Genomic DNA, 26532 nt, shown 5'->3' with positions numbered 1-26532 from the left:
ATGGTTTATCTATCTTATTAATTCTTTCAAAGAACCAATTCATGATGTTGTTGATCTGTTCCACAGCTCTTCTGGTCTCTATTTCATTAAGTTCTGCTCGAATCTTTTTTTAACTCTCTTCTTCTGCTTGGTGTAGGTTTTAGTTCTTCAGTTCCTTTAGTTGCGAGGTTAGCATGTGTATTTGAGTTTTTTTCCATTTTTTTGAGGGATGCTTGTATTGTGATGTATTTCCCTCTCAGGACTGCTTTTGCTGCATCCCAAAGATTTTGAACGGTTGTATCTTCATTTTCATTAGTTTCATGAATCTTTTTATTTCTTCTCTAAATTCCTGGTTGACCCTTTCATCTTTTAGCAGGATGCTCTTTAACCTCCACGTGTTTGAATTTCTTCCAAATTTCTTCTTGTGATTGAGTTGTAGTTTTAAAGCATTATGGTCTGAAAATATGTAGGCGACAATCACAATCTTTTGGTATCAATTGAGATCTGATCTGTGACCCAGTATGTGGTCTATTCTGGAGAAAGTTGCAGGTGCACTTGAGAAGAATGTGTATTCAGTTGCATTCGGATGCAAAGTTCTGTATATATCTGTGAAATCCATCTGGTGCAGTGTATCATTTACAGCTCTTGTTTCTTTGGAGATGTTGTGCTTAGAAGATCTGTCATTTGCAGAAAGCTCGTGTTGAGGTCTCCCAGTATAAGTGTATTATTTTCTAAGTATCTCTTTACTTTGGTTATTAATTGATTGATGTACTTGGCAGCTCCCACATTAGGGTCATAAATATTCATGATTGTTAGGTCCTCTTGTTGGATAGACCCTTTGCATATGACATAGTGTCCCTCTTCATCTCTTACTACAGTCTTTGAAATAAACTTTAATTTATCTGATATTAGGATTGCTACCCCTGCTTTCTTTTGAGGATCATTTGAGTGGTAAATGGTTCTCCAACCTTTCATTTTTAGGCTGGAGATGTCCTCAGATCTAAAATGAATCTCTTATAGACAGCAAATAGGTGGGTCTTGCTTTTATATCCAGTCTGAATCTCTTCGTGTTTTGATGGGATCATTTAGCCCATTCACGTTCAGAGTAACTATTGAAAGATATGAATTAAGTGTCATCGTAATACGTATTCAGTCCCTGTTTTTGTGGATTATTTCTTTGGGCTTCCTCTTTCTTATACAGCATCCCCCTTAATATTTCTTGCAGAGCTGATTTGGTGGTCACATATTCTTTCAGTTTCTGCCTATCTTGGAAGCGGTGTGCAGTGCGCTCTCTCCAGGGTGCACTTCCTCTGTTAGTGACCCCAGGAACCTGGAGGTGTCCCTGCCCTTCCTGCAGTTCTGCCGGGTTTCCCTGCTGAGCACCTTTCTGTCCGGGAAGAATCCTGTGTGGATTTTTAAAGTTCCTGCTTCTCTGGGGCTGGGCTCTCCTGTCCCCGAGGCTTTCACCGCCCGGCCTTGGCCTTAGCCCAGCGCCTCGGGTGTGCGTGTGGGGGAGGGGGGCGGGGGAGGGGCTTCCCCTGGATTATTTTTTATTTTATTTTATATATATATATATTATTTATTTTATTTTTTATTTTATTTTTCTCTGTCTTCCTACCTTGTTAGAAGTGAAAACCCTTCTCTCTGTAGCGTTCCAGCTGCTCTCTCTTTAAATCTCAGGTAGGATTCGTAGGTTTTCAGGATGGTTTGAAAGTAATCTAGGTAAGTTGGTGGGGCCCGGTGTTGAGGACCCTACTGCCAGCTTTCCTTCCACATCTATGAACAAGATTCAAACAAGATTCAAGATTCTTTATGTATCCCTAACTCATTGGAGAAAGTGGTTTTGTTTTCTGTAGAACTCCCCTAAACTGGCTAGATTTTACCTGGGATAAATAAAGGTCCTTAAACTTTAAGGTGATTTTTGGCTATGTCAGACATCCAGGAAAGTAAAAGTGTATTCTCTGCATTTAACATTACACGTAAATTAGCCTTCTTTCCCTCCTTAATTTGTATACTGAGTCACATCCTAAGCATTTGTAAGAAGTATTAGTTAAGACTCGAAAGATAAGAATTAGAGTTAAATTGTAACTAAATTTGCAGTCTTTATCTGCTTCAACCATGGTATGTGTAATCTGTGTGTCAGCTAATAGACAAGAATATTAAAATTATTCTATTCTCTTCACCGAAAATGAAACAATTTCAAAGCTTACTAGCACATGGCCTTTTAAATGATACTTTTTTCTTACCTCATCCCACACAGACTGAATCACATTATCATGTTTTCCATTGTCTTCTACTTTTTTCAACTGATAGTATTGTTCATGACTATCTGAGTATAAAACATAACTGTAAAATCTCAGCAGAGAGCAGAACAAAGCTCTAGAAAGACTGGAAAGAGTAGAGGGATGTTACTAACCCCAAGGTTATTCAAGATAGAAAATGTATTGTTTTTGTTTTTGTTTTTGTTTTAAGATTTTATTTATTTATTCATGAGAGGCACAGAGAGAGAGAGAGAGAGAGAGGCAGAGACATAGGCAGAGGTTGAGAAGCAGTCTCCCTATGGGGAGTCTGATGTGGAACTCGATCCCAGGACCCCGGGATAACTCCTTGAGCTGGAGGCAGATGCTCAACCACTGGGCCACCCAGGGGCCCTGGCGAAGTAGTTTAATTGAGTCAGTGAAATGGTTAATTTCCTTCAGTTTCCTCCTCTTCCACATTCAGAGCAGGACTGAATGATCTATTATGACTTTTCAACTGAAGAAGGAATAGATACACACAAACAACAACAACAACAACAACAAAAACAGAATTGGGTGATACTTCTTTTTTGATCTCAGTATAAGAGCAATCACAAATCCTTTATGAATTGAAGGACTATAGAGGTCGAAACTCATGCCAGGAGACTCCAACAAGTCTGTTTGTGATTTTTTAATGAGTTCCTTTATGGACAACTGAGCATTGAACAAATTGAGAAATAATCTTCTTTTTTTTATGGCAAGAAGTAAGCCAGTTTATAATACATAAGACTGAAAATATGTGTTTAGCTAATGGTATTGTATAATTTTAAAGCTATAAGAGAACTTGGAACACTCAATACAGTTTTCTATCCCTTTGAAGGAAATCATTTTCCCATTGGAAAATCACTTGAAAACTATACAATCTTCTGTTATAAACCAAACATATGTACTGAGAAAATTGTGCATGCAATTTTTGGATATTTATAGACCCACCAAACGAAGTTCTATGTGACCCATGATCCAGCCATCTCTGTCATTTAACAGGTAAGAAATTTGATACTCAAAGAATTTAAACAGATAGTCCAGAGACACCAGGATGGATACTCATGGTGAAATCTACAAAAATACATAACCCTTACTCAGTTACTCTCTCAAACTACTTATTTGGCTAAGAAATGTTAATCATTGATGTTATTAATAAAATAATAGTTATTGGGATCCCTGGGTGGCGCAGCGGTTTGGTGCCTGCCTTTGGCCCAGGGCGCGATCCTGGAGACCCGGGATCGAATCCCACATCGGGCTCCTGGTGCATGGAGCCTGCTTCTCCCTCCGCCTGTGTCTCTGCCTCTCTCTCTCTCTCTCTGTGACTATCATAAAAAAAAAAAAATAATAATAATAATAATAGTTATTGTTTCCAATTAGCATTACTGATTTTAAAAGGAAATGAAAGTACTATTTGAGCCAAGTGGGGAAATGTAAAAGATACAGGATTAAAAAAACACTAATGAGCTTGGGATAACTGGGTGATGCCCTCACTGAGGAGGGCACTTGATGGGATGAGTACCAGGTGTTATTCTACATGTTGGCAAACCAAACTTCAATAAAAACAATAAAAAAAAAAAACACTAATGAAAAACTTGAAGTAGGTGTGAGAAAAGCTGGTAGAGAACATATCTGACACTTTTCCCCTGAGGATAGTACAGCTCAGAGAAGTATCTATCAGAAGAGCAGATCAGAAAATAAAAGTTAATCTCAAAATAAGTTCTCAAATCTTTTGCTTAAATTGATTGAATATCATGACGAGACTCTACAACCAATGCTTCTTTAGTTTCTCTTACCTCACATATAACTTCTAACTCTCCCTGGCTTTGATTCCCCCATGTAAATGAGGTGGAGAGACCCCTTGTTGATTGTTGGGTCATGCCTCTTGTCCTCCTCTCCCTCTTCATTTCCTCCTGCATCACAAAAGCATGCCAGAGCAGGAGGTACCTGGGATTCCAGAAGAGGGTGAGAAACAACATATAAAGTCAGTATCACATTAACAAGGAAGGGTTATGGGAAAGGCCAAGAGTATTCATTATTTGTCATTTCATTTGTTTTTCTGGACCTGAGCTACCATCTGGAGTCATTTCCTTAGTGCACTTGAGCTGTGTTCTCTCCTACTTCCTTTCACTGTTAATGGCAAATATATTACATTTCTCTAGGTCATAAGCTCAACAATTCGTTATATGAATATTGTTTTGTTTTATACAATTGATTTTTTTAATATTTTATTTATTTATTCGTGAGAAACAGAGACAGAGGCAGAGGCATAGGCAGAGGGAGAAGCAGGCTCCATGGAGGGAGCCCGATGTGGGACTCAATCCCAGGACCCCAGAAACATGACCTGAGCCGAAGGCAGATGCTCAACCACTGAGCCACCCAGACACCCCTATACAATTGGTTTTTAACACAATAAAGAAAAGAGAAGAAACACACATTTATACTCTTTCATAATTACATATCAACTTTTATAGATGTTCTTTGTTTTTTGTGTGGATTTTAAAAAGTAAGATTGCTTGCTTTTAGCCTGAAAAACTTATTTTAATATGTCTAAAAGGTAGATCTGTGAATAATATGTTCTTTCACTTTTAGTTTATCTTTTAATGTCTTTTTTCTATTTTCATTTTTGAAAGGCAGCTTTTCTAAATATAAGATTCTTGGTTAACTCTTTCTTCATTGAGCACATTGATTTGTTATCCCACTGCCTTCTGGCTTCCCTTGCTTCTAATGAGAATTTACCTGTTAATCTTATCGAATTTCCCTTGCAATGATGAGTCATTTTTCTCTTCCTGCTTTCAAGATTTTCTCCTTGCCTTTGGCTTTCAGCATTTTTACCTTGACTTGTCTATGGATCTCTTTGCATTTATCCTATGAAGTTTGTTGATGTGGAGATTCATGTTTTTGTGATTTTTGTTCCTGGAAGCATAGATTAATGTTTTCTAAGAAATTTGGCACATTTTCAACTATTATTTCTTCCATTTTTTTCCTCCTTCTTCTCTCTTGTCGCAGGTGTTCACATTATTGTATATATAGTAGTGTCTCATATTTCTCTGAGAGTGTGTTTATTTTTCTTCACTTTTTTCTCTCTGCTCTTCAGATTGCATAATCTCTATCAACCTACCTTTGAGTTTGCTAATGATTTCAGTTACTGAAAATGTTCAACTCCAGAAGATTCATTTGGTTCTTTTATTAAATAATTTCTATCTCCTTACTGATATTGTCTATTTGTTGCAACATTGTCATAATAATCAGTCTTTATTTCTTTAATTGTGGTTTCCTCTAGTTGCTTAAAAGTATTTGTAACTGACATCTAGTCATTTGCACAGTCTACTTTTTTCCAAAGTATGGATCTTATGTTCTCAATTCTTTGCATGTCTCACACATTTTTGATGGTAATGACATTATAGTTAATATATTGCAGCAACTCTAGTACTGGTCCCTCCCCTCGTCATTGTTATTGTTTGTTTGTTTTTTGTTTTTTTGTTTGTTTGTTTGTTTAGTGACTGGCTGGACAATTTTAGTGAAGTAGATTGCCCCCCCCACACCACCCCCACCCACTTCTCTGTGAAGCCTCTGATGCTGTTCAAGGCACACAGTCTTGAATAGCCCACATTCTCCCTGGTATGACAGTGGTGTGGCAGGACTCTCTTTGACAATCTCTTTCTCTGCAGGCATCTAACTGTTAAACAACAGTAATTGCCAGCTAATTGCTTTATTGTTTTCAGCAGTGTCCTGGGGCACAAATTGTTCAACAGACTGATCCAGTCAAATTTAGTCTCCTTTCAAGGGATAGCTCCTAAGGCCAGTGTTTGAGATTTGGTCTAGCCCATAGAATGCTCCTTCCAACTGTCTCTTGCCCTGGCTCTCTTTGGCAAACCAGCTATCCAACACTTTTGCCCATATCCCCAATGAATCTACCAATCTTTTATCAATTAGGTTGTCACCACAACTTTCACTGATTTTGAAAGCAACCTTTAGGTTTAGAGGTTTCCACACACTGTTACAAATGAAGTCAGCTCCTTTGGGAAGAGATCAAAGTTCTTTAATGTATACCCGGATTCTCCCTCTAGGCAAAATATATTAGTGATGACTCTGGAGCTATGTGTGTGGACAATCGTCAAGTTTCTCTCACAGACATATGCTTTAGTATCTGAGTGCTGAGTGGAAAGGGGCAGATAATAGCCTCACATGTTCTCAGGTGTTCTCAGCTTGCCTTTCTCAGCGTGAAACCAGGAAAATGAAAGCTTCAGGATTCTCAGTGGTGCTGCACTCAAGATAGAGTCTCTGTTCCATGAACAAGACCAGAGTGGAAGAAACGAGCCCCACCTTGTCACCCATACTGACCCAGAACTTAGCTGGGAACAGACTGAGAAATGCTCCTGCCCCTTCTGGAAAATAGGCTTCTGACTTGGAGCTAGGGTGAGAGGGAGCCCTGTGTTCTTAACTATACAAGTCCAGAGTGGAATTTCCATATGGCTGAGGGGGAGAGCAAAGGGCAGAGTGGGTCTTGGTTCAAATACCACTGACTCACTGTTCTTGCCAAGTTGTAGTAGATTTTCTGAAAAAATATTTCTTTGTTTGCTATACACTCTTACATCCAACTTCAGAGACTTTAAATGGTTGTTTTTAAATATTTTCATCAGTTCAAAGAACTAAAACTGTCCATAGAACTCATACTATCACACTGGAGGTGCAGCTTCCATATTATCTTATTTTATCTAAGAATTTTTAAATATTTTTAAAAATTCTGCAAATTAAGTATTATTATCCTGATTTTATAAAGAAATTGTTCTTATTTCCCATCATGATTCATTGGTGTGAAAAGATTTGAGTAGAGTCCTTAAAAATACAGATTTCAAAGCTCCTTCTCTTCATATATAATACTAACTAGCATACTAGCAAAGAAGAGATAATAGAAGAGAAATAATTACTTCAGAATAATATTGAGATATCTTGTGATTTTTAAGTCCAGAGGCCTATTAGAACAGGTACCTTAAAGAACAGTTCCCCTGTGTTATTTTATATTCTGAGGACTGAGGGAGTGTCTGGCAATCGAGATTATTTGGTAGTTTATTGCTGAATTAATACAAATGTGAATTATGGTGGAGGAAATTTTAATGGTTTTCTTTCCATTTTTAATTTCAATTGATCATTTTGAGATAAGATATGACAATTTTGTAGATCATGAGGAAAAATTCTATGTAGAAACACCAGAGGTAAATAGCCTGAAGGACAAGAGTATATTGGTAAAGATAAATCAAGTATAAGAGCAATTAAATCATTAGGAGCATTCATAGACTTTATATCAACTTCAACACTTAGAGACAAAAGATTACACAAATAAATAAGCAACCAGTTCATGATCACTATGCAACCTCTATGTAACCATTTCAACATTGGCTACTTATTATTATTTGCAAATTCTCATAGAAACTTTAAGCTAGATGGTAAAATTAAATTAAACAATGATTATTTTACTTAATAATTATAAATATTAATGGTTTTAGATAATTATAATATCTAAATGTAATAGTAAATATAATTTACTATAATTTATAATTTATATAGTATATAATTATATATCAGTATTATAAATATTCCATACTGTTTGTTGTATACCTTTAAATTATGATAAAGCTATATTATAAGCAATAATTCCAAATAAACATTTTTGTTTTTACATTAAGGGTTTAATTTTTTATTTATCTTGAATAATATTTTCAAAATATGGAAGGTTTTCATTTCCTCACTTTTAAAAACTATATGGATGAGACCTATACATTTGGCAGGATGGTAAGTGGCATTCTACAATCTGATGGCAGTTACCAAAATCATTGCCATAATACTTGGGCAATAATCCAAAGATGATACTCAGACTATCTGCAAAAGAAATTTCTAGAGTCCTCCTTACAAATGTGGATCCCTTGGCCCCACCCCATAGCCTTCCAATCAGAATCTCTGGCAATGTGGCCTAGGAATCTACCATTCTTTTTATCATTCATTCCCCAGGTGATTCTTTTTTTTTTTTTTTAAAGATTTATTTATTTATTCATGAGAGACACAGATTGAGAGGAGAGGCAGAGACATAGGCAGAGGGAGAAACAGGCTCCTCGCAGGGAGCCCGATGCAGGACTCGAACCCGGATCCGGGGATCATGACCTGAGCCAAAGGCAGGCACCCAACCGCTGAGCCACCCAGGCATCCCCCCCCCAGGTGATTCTTAAACATACAAATATTTGAAAACCATGGATCAAACAACTCAGATTCTACAACCTATTCCCCAAATATCAAATATTAAGCAGAGTTAAATTAGCAAAGAACCTTTGAGGAAGACACTAAACCAATCAAAGAGGTGAAGGGATGAAGGGACCGTTTGGTGGTGAAAAGTTTCTTTACCAATATTTTGAGTTAATATGTAAAAAATTGTAAGTCCAACAGAATAGAAATGGAAAATATTTATTTGGCACAAATAATTTATAAGTCACATACACAATCAGAACAAATTTAAAAATATGTTTAGTGTTGTGAGTGAACAAGCATAATTATAGTCCCTCAGTCTTGGCGTATGACATAGCAGTTTAAGTTTGATATTTTCATTTGATGGTAGATCCATAAAAGGATGAAAAGTAAAGAAAATGATTTCTCCTTTTTTATGTTAGGTTAAATGGGTACTGGTATACTGAAGAATTAGAATTTCATCAAAGGTCATTTAAAACAAAGCACTGTAATTATTCACTTTTTATGGATACTAATTATGTTTTCAGTCATGCTTTTCAGTATTTCCAAATGAAACTGCCGTACACTTTCATGCCAAAACATCTTTACAAAAGTTGTTACAGATTATTTCCAATACCTTTTGCTCAGCCATTTGGCATCATACAATTCAGGCAACAATGTTCATATGGTAATAGTTAAATTTGTTTTTCACTAGGGCCCTCTCATCCAAATTTTTCATTTCCAGCCTGCACATGCTGAACTCTAGAAAGTGTTTTAATTATTTTATTTGAATGTGGGTATTTCTAATTCAATTGATCTCAAATATGTTGCCAATTTTTTTCTCTGCTTGAAGAGTAGGCCTTACCCTACAAATTTAAGTAAGATTCTTACGAAGTTACTTTTCAGATTTCAGTAAGTCACACAGACTTGAGTTTGAATTCCACCTCTACTTCTAGCTATGTGACATTATAAGAATGTTATCCTCTCTGAAACTCACTTTCTTCATCTCTAAAATGCAGTAAAACTCACTTTGCAATATAAACAAAATTAAGGGAGTTGATGGAGATAATGCATGGAGCTAAGTATGTAGCACACATTAATCACTTGTTATTGCTGCCTAACAAATCACTCCCAAATTATGGGAGCAGATGTTTTACTTTGTTCTTCAGGTATTGGTTAGATATTTGAGGAAATCTTGGCTGGGCCCTTCACTGTAAAGGTCTCTGATACCACTGCACTAAGATGTTGACTAAGGTTAGGCTATGGTCATCTGAAAGTCTAAATGGGCTGGATGTCAAAGATGGCTTGCTCAAATGCTGTCACTTGGAGTTGATTGTAGGATGGTAGCTTAGCTGGGCTATTGCTAGAATGTCTATTTGCATCTTCTCCAGCAGAGAGATATCGAGATAATCAGACTTACTACATGGTTTCTGACTTGGAAGGCCATGGAAGCCAGCTCTTTTGTCCCAAAGCCTTTCCTTCAAACCATACCTTCTAGAAGTTGACCACTCTGGCATATGCTGAGATTTCTACCCAGATCTCCCTTCAGGAACAAAGGACTCATTAACCCTACACACTGTAACAGCCAGCCTTCAGTTGTCAGCCCTTTTTCACAGATTGCCTCAGCTGAACAGAGGTTCCTTGCCTCAGATCACTTCCTTTCTTGGGTAGCCTATATTCTGTGACTATTGATAAAGGTATATAAAGGTCTGGTCCTTTTGTCCCAGCTCAGGACAACTCACAAGAGTCCTCTGGCCTTCAGCCTTTTCTTCAGGGCTGTCTAAGGCATTCCATAGACCTGGTGTCACAGCTCAATTCTCTTTCTGCCTAATCCTGCCCCCTCCCTTTCTCTTCCACAGATATTGTTCTCAGGAGCACACTCTAATAAACCTCTTGCATGTTAAACAGAGTCTGCTTCCTGGGAAACCCAACCTGAAATAATTAAGACCAACTGACAGAGGAGGAAAAGCTCGGGTCTGTTTCACAGAGGGCAATACGTAATACTTTGTGACTAGCCAGAAACTTACCGCTGCCACACCACAGCCTCACTCAGAGGTGGCCCCAAAAGACTGTGATTAAGGAGTCTTTTAAAAACTGTGAGCAATAGAGTTTATTATTTACCCTTTGTTGACAGGATAGTGGTTGAGTTATGAGTATACATTGACTCCTGTGCCTGAAGGAACAATAATCAAAGGTCAGAGGCAAGGAAGTCTGTAGAGTAGATGGAACCATGGAAGTGCAAATATTCATGGCTCACAGTAATACCTACTGAAGGGCATTCAACACAAAAGAGGCAACCAACAAACAACTAGACAAGATGATCCATCTTGAAATTGTCAATTATCTAATATACTCAGCCCAGTGGTGCTAATACAATGAGTTATGAATGGTATGGTCAATGTGCCAAAGAAAAAAGGCTATATATGGACTATGTAGCATGGCCACTCTCTCATCCAGAATGAGCTAGCCATAGCTACTACCACTACTGAATGTTGTATCAGCAGCAGCAATGTGGCATCATCATTGAGGAGAATAGCCAACCACTTAATTTCAATTCCACTACATTGGCCTTCTTCCATCCTGCATCATCTTTCCCAGAACTGATACCTGGGCTTTTCTTTTATATCTACAGAGATCATCTAGTACTACTATTCAAGTATTTACCTAATAAACGAACCATTGGCATGGTTTCACATACCACTGCCTCACACTAACAGGTATTGTTTTTATATTTAAAATATATCATACATGTTTATTACAATTCACAGGATGAAATACAGCACATACTCTTTGGCATTGAAGTCTGGCTCCACTCAATGAGCCATCACAGTCTTGTGACCCTACTGGGGCTAGAGTTAAGTCAGACTCCTCTTTTGAGTACTCTATAGAAAAAGCCTCTGTCTGGTCTGGAAACTGAATGACATGTTTCTCTTATAGATTTAATGCCATATTTTCCTCATTTTCACTTTCACTAATGCTGTTGAAATGTTCAGTTCCATCCTCTCATTTTGCACCAGGGATAGAGACATACCCTGTTACAAATTGAGCACAGAAGGTATCATCTGTGGTGCCCAAGTAAGTTCCTTTCACTGTGGAGAACTGCTCAAAACCCAGACATCTTCATAGTAAACTGCATAGGTTTCAAGATCGAAAGGGGGAGTCAAACATACTTACCTCCAGCCTCTTGAAGCTCACGTTCTTTTTTTTTTTTTTTTAAGATTTTATTTATTTATTTATTTATTTATTTATTTATTTATTTATTTATTCATGAGAGACACACAGAGAGGCAGAGACATAGGAAGAAGAAGAAGCAGACTCCCTGCAGAGAACTCAATGTGGGATGTGATCCCAGGACGAAAGAAATGCTCAACCATTGAGCCACCCAGGCGTCCTGAAGCTCATGTTCTTAAACACAAGATGTTATTTCCTCCAGCTGTTCCATGGCCCTTATAGACCAGGTGTTGCTTCGGATTCTTGGTGAGTAACAACAGCCCTCATATCCAGCAGCAGCACAGACCTATTTCTGATTCTCCTGAATCCTCACACTTGCTGTGCTGTGCCTGCCCCAGGGTCTGTGCACACACCTTGACCTTTTTTTTTTTTTTAAGTTTATTTTTTATTCAAGGTTAAAAAAATGTACTATACTGCATTTTTGCAAAAACTCACTGGTACAGAACATTTTGCAGCTAGAGAGAAGGCAATAAGAGTTGATTTTTAAACCCATTACTATAAATCATTCCTACAATACTTTGCAAATTCAGAATTCCAAATTGCATTTTCTTTTTCAAAATTGCCTGCAGTACCCGAGGTACCTGAAGCTAAGGCCAGAACTTCAACTAAGTTCCAGAAAGGAGGAGGGTTTGAGGAGGGAGTAGCAGACATCAAGGGATTTCTTTCTCTTTCTGTGCCACATACTTCAAGGCATCAGCTTGACTGTATCTATAATCAAATAAACAGCTCTTCACTAGTCTGATGGCTATCTTGACAAAATTCCCTCTCCTGTGATCACTGTAAACAACCATGACTTTTGCATAGCGTTTTGGATTTACTAAGTAATTTGCAGAACGAATTTTGTTATCCTTACAGTTGCATCCACCACAAAATCATTTCAGTTGAAAAGAAAGGTGCACATGTATTTGTCATATACTTTCCCTGTTTTATCTGTTTCATCTTGAGAAGATAGACCAACTTTATAGCAAAAGAGATAAAAGAATAGATACATATCCACAGAACCCTTTAGACTTACCATGTAAGCAATCAGCTAGAGTAGAATGGCTAATTAGAGAATAGACTAGTAGAAAGGTTTGGGAAAGGCACCAGCTCAGGTACAGCATCCTGTGGGGTGCAGTCTTCCAGAAGGTGGTTCGTATTCTGAACCAATGGCTTATTCCTGGTTCTGTGTCCCCAGTACATCGGTTATACTGGTCTGGGAACCAGAGGTGAAAGTAGGGTTGGTAGTTCTCATCATCACTCCTGGTGACACATTTTCAGAATGCATGCTTCTTATCACTACCACTTTAGGTTACATTATAATTAATCCTATTTCCCATGGCACACTGTGAGCATTCTGGTATACTTGAACATACAACTACCATGTTGGGCTTATCATGCCAGAGAATTAATAAGGAAAGAGCTACTCCGCAAGAGATAGTAACTGACCTTATTTGCCATGGGGGAGTTAGATTTGCTGCTATACGTTAAGGGTGGGGAGGACTATATCTGAAAAAGAGCAGACTCACTGGGATGTCTTTTAGAACCTCAACACTTATTGGTAACTAAGAATCAACAGGTACGCAACCCTAGCCCAACACGCCAGGCAACAAAGGCTTCAGATCCCCAAGGATAAAGGGCTGGAGTCACTCCACTGGGCACACAATTAGACCATCCTATTAGTCAAATATAATGGAAATTCAAAATAGACAGTGGAGGAAAGAAAATATTGATTATGGCCTTGTGACATAGGTCCGAGCAGTGAGGACTATAATAGCTCATTCAACTAACCTTCTTTCATTAAGTCCTTGAAAGGAACTCCTGTCTGCCATTTTGATACCCAGTTGGTCAACTCTGCAACACCTACCATAAGGATCTTAAGAAAAAACAGCACAGAATTGAGCACCACTGGTATGGTCAACCTTGTAATCCAACCCCATATTGGTTTTTCCTCCTTCCTGTTCAGTCCTCCACATCTTGCTTTCCAATATCATTTGCTTCTTGCTTTCCAGCAATTCATGAGTATACTACCTAAACAAAAGCCTTTGCCTAGAATCCACCTTCAGAGAATGTCTAAGACAAGTGACTATTAGGAGACCTAATGTCATGTTAAGCCAGAATGGAAGAACTTCTGAAGCATTATAGTGTTACCTGACTCGGGGCATTATATTTCTACCCAGGATCCTGGGGAACTACTTGTTTATTACATCAGGACCTACCTCAATTAAGTTATATTTGAAGCTTTTAGAAAACTAATTTTGGGGGGTATTACATCTGATTCTAAGCCTGGAAACTGTTCTTACAGCTGTATCTAAAAAAAACTCCAGGACATGATGTAGCCAAGTCTGGAGGCATCTCAACCCGACACTCCCAGTTTTGTCACTGGGATACAAACATGAAGATCCAAAGACAATGCTTGGCTGGCCTTTAGACAAAGGGCTGTCTCCATGCTGTGGCAGATAGGCACTGACACACATCTTCTTTTCTGATTTCAAAACACTTTCCACTCATCTCTGAACATTTCTTGGTAAAGCTTGGGAATCTGGTGCCCTAAAATACAGCAAACAAGATGAGTTTGAAGTTCACAAACATGGCTTCCAACTTCCTCTGCGTGGCACTTTCTTTAAGCGTTCCACATTGGTATATGAATGTTTCCATGTTTTCTTAGAATAAACAAATTCTAAAACATCACAGACTCTATGCTGGCATATTAGGTTTAAAGATTAGACAAAATATGTAATGCCAATGATTGTCAACAAATTTTAATCATTCAGATTTTCATATTTGTCACATTTCAGCGTTATCATGCCTGAAAATTAAATCTGGATATTTTTAGAGTTAGAAAAAATTTCTTAAATTTTCCTGTGTATATATATGACACCCTTACCAAGCAAATTTGGAGGGTGCTAAAATTTTTTTGTACATTTTTAAATTAGACAGTAGAGATAATTAGGTAAAGTTAATAATCAGAAGTTATATGCTATCTTTAAACATAAAATGTATTATTTTAAAATTACTGTATTCTGGACTAACCTGAATTTAAATGAATAATGATGGTGATGATAAAGATGATTATAGCTTTCACTTACTGAGCATTTTCTGTTCCAGCATTTTGCTAAGCACTTTACATATATTATTCAATTCTCAAATAACTGTATCCAGTAGATTTTGATGTTACTTCCATTTTGTAGCTGCAATTCCACAGGCACAGAGAGATTAAAAAGCTCCACAATAATATCCAGCCTGTAAATCATGGAGCAGCAGTGAAAAGCGTTGAAGAAAACAAAATAGAGGGGGAAATTGCTTCATATCTCCCTGAGATTTGCATTAGTAATAATGTCTTTCAATTTAGAGGAAGGAGATAAGATTGAATGATAACAACTGATACTCCCTTAAAATAATTTTAGTTTATGTTATGGATTGATCAATAGTACTGAAGAGTCATTTTAAAAACAGACTTTTTAAAAAAATGAGTCACAATGTGAGCAGCGACACTGAACAATTGAATGGAACTTTAAAATATGTATTTCAATTATGAAGATACAGTGGGACTTTATGCATTTGCTCTGGGATTTTATGCCCTATTGTTGTATCATAAGCATCTGTTCTTAGGCTTTAGTAAACACGTCTGTCGTCATATTACCAAATGCTGAAAAACATACAAAACTTTGAATCTCGTTACAAATGTCAGTTGCCCTGCAATGTGGATCACACACTCAACTTGCATTTTGCTTCTCCCTTCTCACACTGTCCTTGTGCTTGATCAAAATGCCCTCAGGGTCCTCAAGTTTACTTAATGAAAGGGTTTCGGGACCCTCTTTAGAATCCGTGGGGCTTTTCATCCTTTCCCAGTTGTTCCCCCTCCACCTGGCCAGCTTCCGAGTAGATGATGCAAGACTGTGAAATGGGAATGTGCTTGGGATCCAGCTGAGGGGATAGCATGCCAGAGAGGTCACAGAAACTTCCACATAAACAGAGCTGTGACTGGCTTGGCTCTGTGTTAACAGGGTTAGAGGTTGTCTGTCCTTCAGAGGGACCCACACAGACAAACAGTGCTCAACATGTTCTGTGCCAGAAACGATTCCCTGTCAGTTACACAACATCGGGGGGGTGTCTTGGACAATTTTTTTTCCATTCTTGTGAATATGATTCAATGTCTCATTATAAATCATTTCACTAAGTTATGAATCTTATTGTATGATATCCAGAACAGGCCTTAAACACAATCATGAAGCAAGCTAGACCCATCTACTGTCACCTCCCACGTTGGCATCTTCAATCATCATCTTCCCTTTTTCTGTTGGATTTTTACATTGCACTCATCTGATATTAAGGTGCTGCAGCTAAGCCTGATCTCCCTAATGGTTCGGTGTTCTAAACTTCATCACAACCCAGATTTATGGGATGTCAGCCCCTTCTCATTCTATTGCCTCTTTAAATGCCATATAGTTTTCAATAACAGTTAAGGTGTTCATTGGGTTTACATTTTTGAAAGCCTTTCTAGCAATAAACTATTATGCCCCAAAGCAAAGTTCCCAGGAAGAATTCAAGCCACACATGACACTGGAGAGGACTTCATTTGTGAAAATGTGTTTTCTCCTCCCCTTCAGCCACCAGTACCTTCTCCACTTGGTGTCACTAATTTGTAATTGCTAATGTGTAATTCTCTTGCTGATGCCCACTTTGTCTATTGCTTGAATTTTTGTCTTGGAGGAATTCATCCCCCAATAAGCCTCCCTCCAGGTTTCTCGTCACTGAAATGAAAAACCAGAGTAAGGGTAGGTAGGAGTGAATGATCACTAACACATATAAATAAGGCCTGTATCCTCCAAAATGCTTGGCCTAAAGAAAATTACTAAATAAAAATGTGTAATAAGAAGAATGGTTTTCATTAATAATCTGACTCTAAGGGAATATTCTACATTCACCAGAAATGATTCATTATCCTTTAAAAAAATTTTTTTTGGCTCAGTATCTTAAGCCAGAGGAAGAAGGATAGAAGCTGCAGTCAGAAAAAAAAGAGTGCTCAGTTCCCAGCTGTGTGGGCTTGAGCAAATTAGTTACCTCCTTGGATCTCAGTGTTTTTGTGAGTGAAATAAATAAAATAAAATCTATCCAGCAGGACTGCTACAAAATTAAATACCATGGGAAGATATGCATGGGGATCCTTGTTTAGTAGCATATACTTTGCACACAAAAAAGAAAGAGAAAAATCAGCAATAAACAACCAGCCAGAAGCAAGCAAATACGGGTCCTTCAGTGTTCTGTGATCAATGCCATGTCCAATGACATGTGTCCCCCTTAGGGATGTACAATCCCCCAAGGGAAAGAGGTAAGCCTACTGGTGTGAGCCAAGCTGTACTGTAGTTTCTTCTCAAGCTCTTCTCCCAAGGCCTCAGTCTTCCTCCCTCAGGATGTGTCATCCCAAACTGCCTTGACTCTCTCAATTCCCCTGCCACATCATGTTTCATTACTTTTTGCATAAACCAATCCTCCCACCTAGAAAATGTTTCTGTCTTAATTTCCTGAAGAAAAGAAGACATATGCACATGCATACACATGCACATGCATACACATGCATGCGCATACACACACAAATGCAGATTTGTGCACGCACATGCACACATGTGCAGGCACCCACACACACATGTGCAAGCACATGCACACGTTGGCTCTTTCTTTCAGTTGTGCCTGTGCTATGCCACAAAGATTATGAAAACAGGGTTAACCTCCAAATGCACTTTTATAAATGACCTTCAGGAAATAAAATAACCTCTTGAAATTATATGTAACATTTTGTTTATATGTGTCTTGCCACAAAAAGGGATTTGTAGCTTTTTGGGGGGGGGGGATTTGTAGCTTTGATCATATTCTCATAAGGGTCTGTGATCCAAAACAAGTAAGAACTATTGTTGCAGTTCTGGGTGCAAATCACCACTGCCCTACAATATTGCTGTGTATACAAAACTATACTAAGCCCTCAAAGGGCACTTGATGAATGATTAGTTGCTTTTGCAAGGGAGCATTCTCAGGGTACTAGAAATCATGGTCACACAATCGCACAAGGAAAAGTGACATTCACGAAACAGAAAAGTCCATCCTTGCCCAGCTGCTATGAGCAAAAGTGTGGTTGGTGAAGTTTACAATTTGCTAATAATTAGTGCTTTTCTATATACAAAAGTAATTATAGCATAATAAAATCCAATAGCATTTGTTCTTAATTCTCCTCTGATCTGCATTCTGTTGTTTATTCTCATTTGTTCTGATAAGGTCCATTGTCTCTAATGTTGCTTCATAAAGGGTAAGAAATAAATCAATGGTATTTAGCTTTTCTAACCATCTGGTCTGGCAAACATCCCAAAATTAATGTTTAAATCTGGGTGCAGTTCATGTATTTTGTCTTGTCTTAGGGAATATCTCTGGAGAGAGGAAATGAAGGGCAGGAATTTCCCTCTAACCTCACTGAGAAATTTGATCTTTTTGTAGATAGTGCTTTAAAATTTTGTAGGTTTTCATTACATGTTACAAGGTTCAGTCCTATGGCAAAGGCCACAACTCATCAGTTTGAGAGCTCCCTCTTAGGACACTTTCTTTGAGGTTTTAGAGAAAGGGGTTAGCAAGTTTTTTCAACTAAGTGGCTAGATAGTAAACATTTTAGGCTGTGCTGACTGTACAGTTTCTGTTGCAATCATTCTGCTCTGCTGTTGGTGCAAAAACACCCATAGACAAGATGCAAAGAAATGGATGTGGCTGTGTTCCAATAAAATTTATTTACAGAAAGAGGTTACTTTTTAGGTCGGATTACTGAGATTAGTTCACAAAGGACAATGAAGCTTCCTCTTGATTCTTCTGGGATGCTCACTCTGAGGAAGCCTGCCTAATTAAGAATAGTATTTAACTAAGCCTTCCAGAACCTCCATATTCTGACACTAGACTGCCTTTCCTGCCTTGCCCTGCTCCTTGTATGGTCCACTCCTTCACTCAGCATCTATGACAGTGACCCTGGTAGGAACTATACCACAGCTGCTGCCTGGTAAAGATTTGGTTGGTGTTACTGGATAGTGAGAGGAAAGAAAATACAAAATGATTCTGGAATTCCAAAGCTGGATGAAGAAGAGGTGGTACCCTTAGTGGAATGGCTGAGTTAATAGGAGAGAATTCATTTGAGAGAAAATATGAATCTCTCTAGCATAAAACCATTGCTATCATGAAAATCATCCCTCATGTACACCCTTGGTACCATGGCACCTCTCCTAATTTAGCATATTGGGCTGACAAAACCCCATCCCAGTTAAGTTCAACTCTGATTGCCCTGTTCCTCCACCTGGCTGAACAAGGCTGGGGAAAGCATGCAACTTTGAATATCTGTGCACCATTGCTAACCAGGTCCCCAATCTTGCTCAGAAACCACATCCATTACCTTAATCCACCCACTCCCCCACACCTAGAGGACCATTTAGAACCCCCTTCTCGATCCTCGTATGCCTAACACCTCCACCCCTACCTTTACTTCAGGTGTTGACCTTGCTTCCTATTTAACAAAAAAAAAGAAACTATGAAAAAAGCAACCCCTACAGCTTGCATCGCCACATCTAGCCACCTCTCTGCCTCCACGAGCACAGTCTTCTGAGCTTCCTGTCATCCTGTCATCTTGCACTAAATGTGTTGCTCTCTGAGGTCCCATGGGACCTCTAGCCTACTCAAGAAGAGAACTCCAGGGGTCCCTGGGTGGCTCAGTGGTTGAGCGTCTGCCTTTGGCTCAGGGCGTGATCCTGGGCTCCTGGGATTGAGTCCCACATCAGGCTCCCCTCAGGGAGTCTGCTTGTGTGTGTGTCTCTCTCTGTGTGTCTCTCATGAATAAGTAAATAAAATCTTCAAAAAAAAAAAACAAAAAGAGAGAGAGAACTCCAGCAATTTTTTCTCTCCCCCAATTTTCCTCTCCACCACATAGTTTATAACAGCTTATCTGCCCGCTGTCATCTCTACTACAGAAACAAAAGGATCCTTCTCTTGACCTCACAGACCTCCACGTTCAAGTCCACTCTGGTCTCCTTTTAGAAGTTGTTTGCATTCACGGTATTCACAGTTCTTAAGTGTCTTCTTCCTTACTCTTGAGTTCTCTCTGATTTTTGCCCCCACCACTGTACTGAACCAGCTCTGCAGGGTCCCCAGTGACCTCTGCATTGCTAAATTCCACACTTAATTCTCAATCCTCACCCCATACACCTCCCTTCAGGGTTTGACACTGTTCAAACTCTTTCTCCATCTGGCTGCCAAGATTTCATCCTCTCTCAGTTGCCCTGTACCTCAATGTTCCTGCTTCCCTGGCTCCTCTGCAAGTTTCTCATTAGCTCCCCAACATCTATGCATTAGAGTGACCCTGAGCTCAGTCCTCAAGTTTCCTCTCATTTCTCCCTGCGCACTATTTCGGTGATTCATTCAGTTTTGTGACTTGAAATAGCATCTATATGATGATGCCTCCTGAATTTATAACTCATCCCAGGCATCCTGTACTGCACACACGTATGCCCATCTTCCTGCCTAATTTATATTTCCATACTGATGTCTCATAGGCATTTCAAACTCATTGTATCCAAAACCTGACCCACTCCCCAAACCTCACAACTGCCAAAGTCTTCCCAACCTCAGCTAAAAGCAATGTTTCTCCTCCTGTTTCTCAGTTAAAACTTTGAAATAATCCTTCATTTTTCTCCACATATCTCATATCTTGCCTATTAGCAAAGTCTTTTGGTTCTACCTTCTAAATATATCCAGAACATTACCTCATCTTCCACATCTATTGCTCCACCTTTTACAAAGCTATTATCTCTTGACTCAATTATTGTAATAGTTTCCTAACAGATGTCTCTGCTTCCACACTTGCCCACACATTCTGCAGTCTAGTCTCAACACCAGCCATGCGGGTCCTTGTCCTAAAACTTTCCATTCATTTCCCAGCTCATCAGAGAGCACACCATCATCTTTAGAGAGGTCTATGAGGCTTTCTATATCCTGGCATCATTATCTTTCACCTCTTCTCCTGCTTTTCTGCCTCTCTGGCTTCTGTCCAAGAACACTGGCTTCCTTGGTCCTGGTCAACATTCCGCCAGGCAGCTGCCTTGAGCTTTTTTTTTTTAAGATTGTATTTATTTATTCATTCATGAGAGACACAGCCAGAGGGAGAAGCAGACTTCCTGCAGGGAGCCTGATGTGGGATCCCATCCTAGGACCCAGGGATCATGCCCTGAGCCAAAGGCAGATGCTCAACCACTGAGCCACCCAGGTGTCCCTGCCTTAGAGCTTCTGTATCTGTTTTCTGTGCCCACTCTCTCACTTTATTCAAGCGTTTGTTGCAATACTATCCTCCCCATGAGGTCTTCATTGACCACCTCATTACAAATTGCAACCTGCCCTTGGCATCCTGCTTCCTTGTTTCACTTGTCCCCATAGCACTAGCTCCAGGTGACTTAATTTCAGCCTCCCCCTACTCCGTGGAGGCCTGGATATGGCTTACAGCTGGGGCAAACCAATCAGGTTATAGCTACACCACTGCTTGCTGCTATAGCAATGACCAGGGTAAAAAGTGGCCCAAGAAGCTATAAGGCAGGACGTGTGAGGCACCCAATACAGAAGCCAACTGGCATAATCAAACTGAAATAACAGTCTGGATTTTCTGATCTATCTGTTTGAAATCCTGCCTTCCATGCCTTTAAAATAATTGCATGTAAATAGAGTTAGAAACAGATTTCCATCTCTCTAGCTGCTTAAATATTAATCAGCATATTGATCATCCACTCATTTTTTTCTTTTTAATAATAAAATTTATGCTTCCCCTACTGTACCACTAGAACACAAGTGAAAAATATACTTGACTTTATTGGTGTTTCTCTATATCTCAATGCACCAGTTTGTTATGCCCCTAGAAAGGTGACCTTTTCTGTGAAGGAACAAGAACATAGAATTTTGGTAGTATGCTTAGTTATGCTTTTGCTGGAATATCTTACCAAATGGATTTTTTTTCAACTTGTAGTTTAACAACTTGATATAACTAAATATGAAAGATATATCCCTCAATATGTGCATTTGTATGTTTACATGTTTTCAAAAATAAAGGGAAAATACATAATATTTGGGAATAAAATATGAAAATCATTTTCACAAGTTACAGATGTCCTGATAACTCATAAGTGGTGAAACTATATAAGGTCATCTCTAATGAGTGAAAACATTTTTGATTTCACACTTCCCACATTTTGTACTCTGTTTATAAGAATTACTTAAGATGTTTTAAGATTTTAAAGATTTTTTAAATGGTTGTTTATTTTAGCTATCAGAACCTAATAAATACATCTCTAAGCAGTGTATTATTACTAAGCTTTTCTTTGACAAAAAGGAGACTTTGAAATCTTTTAAGTCAAGAGCTAAAAGACATTTCAAATGACCCAGAGCACTTGTCATAAATTCTGTTATTTTGTTTTTCACTCATTATAAATAAATCAACCTTACATATTTTCCATGAAGCAGAGATTTTTGTGTGGGGGTTTAATGATATAACTGGTCTCAGAATAAAAAAATATTTTCAGAAATGTATTCATTTTTTAAAGCCATTTCAGACAGTTCAGCAGCAGAAGCATGACAATTTAAAAAAATATGATTCCCTAGCTTGCAGAATTCCAAAAACCACTAAGAAAATTCAAATCTGAAGCTCATGGCATTCACATTAACTATGGGCACATTTTTCCATACCACCTTGCCTTCCATATCAATGTGGAAAAGGCAGGGAGAGGCCAAATAATAACCCATCGGCTGGAACCTGGGTACAAAATGAGGCATGTGACTCTGGTCTGACTACTTATGATACCAATCCAATGGTCATGATCACCATTCCAGGTATATATACACGGCCCCACAATCTAGATTTTTTCGTGTAGACACTTATGGGAACTTTTTCATTCCTGTGAGGTCCATGAATTGGGATGATATGAACTCAAAGCTTTGCAGAAATATATCACTCACCACATGGAAAAAGTTTATGTAGAGCAGAAGAGGATGAAACCAACAAAGACCAGTATGAAATAATAAGAAATATAAATAGTTCTTCCCTCGATGGTGTTGCTTCTCTCTCTATGTTACAGCCTCTTCCATAACTGGGAAAAATGGAAACATAACAGATAAAGCGATAATTTGCAAACATGAGAAACCTAAATTCCCTGCAGTCTATACACATCAGATAAATGAGAAAAGCTTGCATTGAAATGGGTAGGACAGGAGCACCTGGGTGGTTCAGCTGGGTAAGCGTTCAACTCTTGATTTCACCTCAAGGTTGTAAGATCGAGCCCCAAGTTGGGCTCTGTGCTGAGCAGAGTTTGCTTGAGATTCTCTCACTTCCTCTCTCTCTGACCCCACCCTTGCTCAGGCACTCTCTCTCAGAAAAAAAAAAAATAACCATCTGATCCTGATTTCAAGAGTCATAGAGGTTCTGAAATGAAATCATAGAGGTTCACTTTAATATAAGCAGAAAACTTGATCACTCAAACATTGATGACAGAGAAAATCACCATTCACTGTGCCGAATAGAAAATAGAAGCCAAATAAGAGAAAGATGCTTTATGTCACTCATCAATTTAGAATGTTTACCCCACCCCCAACCATCCCAAAGCCAAAACTGGGCAAACATTTCTTACTTTTGCACATAATGATTTCTATCCCATTGCATGCATGATCTGTGTCTCTGAAATTTGGTTTCTGTCTAAGTATACAGAAAGCCTCATTCCAGTGAAATACACTTTTGCAGGCATTGATGTGATCTCTAGTTCTGGGGTTACCAATGACTTGAAGGAAGAGAATCCAGGTAATGCAAGGAAGAGGAAAGAGAAGAGAGCTGTAGCTGCCCTACTGCCGTTGTTCTGTTCACAGCGAGGATTGAGCCATTCTAATCCCCTTGGATTTTTTATCTACCAAAACAGCTTGGGCCCATCAGCAAATTGAAGTGGCATATGGTCCAGGTTTACGAGTAATCTGGCACATGATTAAGGCAAGGGGGATGTCATCCTTCAGCAAATACTGAAAATATTGTAGGAGAATTTGGTGGGGTTTTAAAAAATCAACTGATAAAATTATACTTATTAAGTTCTTCCCAAAATTAACAATTTGCAATTTATCAAATTAAAGTTTTCTTTAGATGTAGGAAGTTACCTGGGGCAGGAGGGGAATAATTGCCCGAAGTGTTTAAAATAAGTAGTTCTTTTTCTCTGCAGTAGAATCAGTGGCTTATATGCTTATCTTCAGGATCCCATTGGGCTATACACTAGATATGGGTTTCACTGTAAACTGAGTTTCCACTTCCCTGCAATCAGTTCACTATTGTATTTAACTGCTATTTTAGGGTCCTGGTAATGAGGGAAACAAATTCAAAGAGAGGTATGGTGTGAAGACGGGTATAACAATAGATAATATCTGATATAATATCATCCATGGTCGTCAAATTACAGTAAGTTTCTAGCTACCACAGTGGTTCTCACCCCTAGGTACATGCTAGACTCACCTAGGGAGATTTTTAAAAACATAATACTAAGAATCTTTCCCAGAGATGCAGATTTAATTGGACTTTAGTGTGGCATAGGCACTGGCATTTTTAAAAGGTACTCTAGTGATTTCCCTGTTTAGCCAGCGCCCTGACCCTTTGAATTAGGGCAACATTCCAGTGTGCCCAGTGGTACACAAAACTATAGGATAAGAACTGAACATACCTTTCTGGAAAATTCATGTTACTCAAAGATTTGGGAAAGAAAAACTGGCATTGTTTTTTCTTCCTCTTAAAAGGTTAAGTATAAGGCATTATGGGGGACCTGGGTGGCTTAGTCAGTTAAGTGGCCACCTCTTGATTTTGGCTCATGTCATGATCTCAGGGTCCTGGGATTGAGCCCTGCATTGGGCTCCATACTCAGTGGGGAATCTTCTTAAATCTTCTTTCCATCTCCTTCTGCACCTCCACCTCCTGTTCTCTCTCTCCATCTCTCTCAAATAAATAAATGTCTTTATTTATTTAATAAATTTCTTCAATGAAAAGGACATTGTACTTTTAGTAAGGCCAAAACAGATATAAACACACAATAAAATATAAAATTCACATAAGCTTTTCAGGTAAAACTGTGCCCTAATACCCTAAGACGAGTATGCTTCTCCATCTTTCCCTCCCTTTATGAGATATTTTTGAAGAAATAATATATATAAAATAGTATGCTTTCACTGAAACTATTTCAGTGCTTTAAATTTCTATTTTTCTATTTTTTGCTCATACACAACAATCAATAATTATATGCCTAAATATTTATCTAATCATCAATTTAGGAATATAGATGTGTGTCTTTTGTGTGTGTCTTTTGTGTCTTTTTTTTCTTTAAAGTTTTTATCTATTCATTCATGAGAGACACAGAGAGAGAGAGAGGCAGAAACACAAGCAGAGGGAGAAGCAGGTTCCATGCAGGGAGCCCAATGAGGGATTCCTCATCCTGAGGATACTGAGACTCCCGGATCATGTCCTGGGCTGAAGGCAGGAACAAAACTGCTCAGCCACCCAGGAATCCCCCGGAGGTTATCTTTTAATCAGGAAAAATATTTTTTAAAAATGAACCCATAATGCTCAATTACATCTAGTTTCAAATAAGTTTAGCACTTAGAGATACAGTTACATAAGCCTGAATTAGATTCTAATTCCCTCCCATGTTATTCAGCATTTATGACTGAGAGGATGCTAAGTAGCAAATTGAGCAGCAGAAAGAAAAGAGGGAAAAAAATTTTCTCATTCTGCTTAATACTGCAGTGTTCTTTAAAATCACAACATAATATGAATTTTTTTTTCAGGTTTTCTGGTTGTTCCAGGCATATTCTTTCTCTATCAGGTTATTTCTCATTGGATTAAAGCTAGTTAGTATTTGCATAAATTCATGACTACATAACTCAATCTGTGTATAAAAGAGATTAAACTTCCCTGAATCTCTATTCTCAGCACATGCCATAGGAGAGATAAGCCAAGTTTAACTTTACTGTCTTTTAGTCCTTGCCCTTGAAAATAATATTGGCATTTGCTTCAGTAGGATTTTGACAACTTCCTCTATCAATAAGCTTACATTTTTCCCCTGTTATCTTTAGGATTAATCAAAATTAATTAAAATAATCAAAATTATTTATTGATCCATTTTTACTACAGCTTCCAGGGGAGGGAAAAAATAGGAGTTTTAATTTACTCTCATCAAAGTAATTTTTGCAAAAACTCCTGCTGGGTAAACCAACCAGTGACCGTTTGACAAGCTTCAGCCTCCAAGCAACGTTGTCATGTCATCATATCAAGACCCCTGCACTGTTTGGGCTTTCAGGAGGGCTCCATATCCAGTAGCACACTGACCCAGAAAAGGAGAAGTGGAAGATTCACAGCTATAGCTCTGTTGAAAAAAAAGTCTCAAGTTTTCATTTAAAATATTCATGTTGAGGGACGCCTGGGTGGCTCAGCAGTTAAGCATCTGCCTTCAGCTCAGGGCATGATCTTAGAGTCCCGGGATCGAGTCCCACATCAGGCTCCCTGCATGGAGCCTGCTTCTCCCTCTACCTGTGTTTCTGCCTCTCTCTCTCTCTCTCTCTCTGTCTCTCATGAATAAATAAATAAAATCTTTAAAAAAAATAAAATATTCATCGTTGAATACTTAAATCATTTGGAAAACCCCACAGCTTAAATCAAGGATCTTCCACAGGAGATTGGACTTGATCTTTAGCATTGGAGAAAAATCCTGAAAAGGTTCAAAAGTTCACTTGTGGGTGAGGGAAATGAAAGAACTTCTAACACTAAGGTGGT

Source organism: Vulpes vulpes, unplaced genomic scaffold, assembly GCF_048418805.1.
Source record: "Vulpes vulpes isolate BD-2025 unplaced genomic scaffold, VulVul3 u000000899, whole genome shotgun sequence".
NCBI classification, from domain to species: Eukaryota; Metazoa; Chordata; class Mammalia; order Carnivora; family Canidae; genus Vulpes; species Vulpes vulpes.
Note: the sequence above shows the minus strand (reverse complement) of the source record.